Genomic DNA, 2,162 nt, shown 5'->3' on the forward strand with positions numbered 1-2,162 from the left:
TTTTACTACACAAAATCGCGCGATCTGTTATTATGTAGCACGCAAAAAATCCCCTCCTATTCATTCTCCTGTGGTCACTCCTGCAGTGAAAGTTGATCGAATGCGATAGGGCCCCGATTTGGAATCGCACGCGCGGCCTGTCGTCGCACAAGAAAGACACAATACCGGCAGCTAAACGCGTTGACCAAAGGCTCGACGGGATCAAGCTGGTTGCGGGATAGGGCTATGCTTGCTTCGCGTGGGAATAATCCCCATAATTTTAAGGCGGAACAAGATAATGGAGACTAATATCGCGTGCTGTTGGATACAACAAAAGGACGCTGTACGAAAAAGGCGCATGTGGAGGCGTACTTGTACTTCGATCGACCAAGCTTTCGCCCGGTACTTTCATAGAGCCCGGTGTCATGGGAGGAAAATGATGGGGGAGGTGTGCATTTTATGCGAGAGTACGTTTTATAAGGAAAGTTAAATATAGTTGTATGAGTACGGGTCCAATGACCATCACACCCCCGCCTAAAGCCCACGACTAATAGAAGTAATGAATAGTTTTGGACCTATTCCTTATGCACTGCACGAGTGATATATAGGAGTAGCGCCCTCGTAACATTTTACGGCCTACCGCACCTCCTAAGCATTCATGCAGAAAAGGCCATACTTAGTTGTTTATGTTCAATTTATACCACTCCTAGCTGCTCTCTAGCTGTATCCAAAAGAGGAGCAACGGAGGGGCCGTACCGTGCGATCGTAAGAGCGGGAAATCACGAGTGCGTTATCTTTTCAATGCATGAATCAATGAATCACCGGGATGAGCCCCGATTTGAGGCTGATCCCGGCTAATCTGGCGACAATTGGGTAGTACGGGAAGGAAACAGGACGCCCGCCTACACAATAGCTCTCGTGTTTCCTTGCTCTTCCAGCTCGAAGGCTGAAGCGGGGTAGGTCTTGAGAGACCCGCCGGAGTCCTGAAGGTAATCTTGGTGTGGTCCTTAGGATTCACGTAGAACTCTCCCAGCGAGATCCACATGAGAAGCTCCTTGGATTTGACGCCCGTCACTTGCCGCATGCGGCGGTCCTCCACAAAGCCGGTGACCTCGGCGCCGAAGGAAACAAGACGCCCGGCCTTGCGAAAGGTGTAGTTCAGCGCCTGCTTCTGGCGCAGCCAGACAAAGCCGGTGCGGCGGTTAATGCCGATCTCATAAACGTCCTGGATGGGAAGGAGGCCGCGAGGCATGTTCAGCTCCTCCAAAAGCTGGATGGTCTTTTGGCGACACAGCTCGTCCCCGGTGTAGATCTCGGCACCCTCGCGGTGGGCGTCGATGGTGTTCTTGGCCATCGGAGGAAAGCTGACTGCGCCTGAGACGGATCCCCGCAGCAGATGGCGAGAAGAGGGCCTACGAGTGACGGCTGAAGAAGATCTGCTGCGGGCTCGGCGTGCAAGCCAGAGTCGCGGGAAAGGGTATTTATAGATGATACGCGCCGTAGGAGTCCAAGGGGAACGCCCCGGCGCATTCATTCGCGGGAGACCTCGACCCAGTACAGCGTATCCTCGCCCAGGCTGCGCAATACGCAATACGCAGAGTGAGTGGCCTCTTTAAGTGGTTTGTCGCAGTCAAAAATGTCAGATACTCGTCGGAGAAAACGACGTGGTTGGACGTCGCCGGCGAGATCACCTTCAAGCACCAATGACACAAGAAGAAGAAAGGCTCTTGGAACTCAGAAAACATATGTTAAAAAGAACTGATTACATCGTCTTAAATAGAGGAGCAGAAGCGGAAGTTAAAATAACTTCCTTTCCCACGTTCTGCTCACATGGGTTGACGTGGAGAAATTCCCGCATAACCGTGGAGTTATGCGTCCACGTTTCCACGTGCAAAGGTCACCTTGACAATCTCCTCCTGAGCTTTGCTGTGCTCATGTTGGACATCGACGAGGCCAATCATGGTGCGAAACTCATGGAACTTGCCTTTTCCAAGCGGCTTCGTCAAAATGTCGCTTAACTGTTCTTCACTTCTGATAAAATCCACGCTAATCTGTCCCTTCTCTACTGATTCCCGGACAAGATGATACTTTACTTCAATGTGTTTGCTGCGCCCATGGAGAACTGGATTCTTGATCAGTGCGATGGCAGATGTGTTGTCCACCCTCAGTGTTGGTACGCTTGG

At 51.5% G+C, this 2,162-nt stretch overlaps 1 pseudogene; it reads right to left on the minus strand.

Annotated features, from left to right (window-relative positions):
- Positions 1-756: 756 nt before the first annotated feature.
- Positions 757-1,449, minus strand: LOC144709291 (uncharacterized; annotated as a pseudogene).
- Between the last annotated feature and the right edge of the window lie 713 nt (positions 1,450-2,162).

Source organism: Wolffia australiana, chromosome 1 (assembly GCF_029677425.1).
Source record: "Wolffia australiana isolate 7733 chromosome 1, ASM2967742v1".
NCBI classification, from domain to species: Eukaryota; Viridiplantae; Streptophyta; class Magnoliopsida; order Alismatales; family Araceae; genus Wolffia; species Wolffia australiana.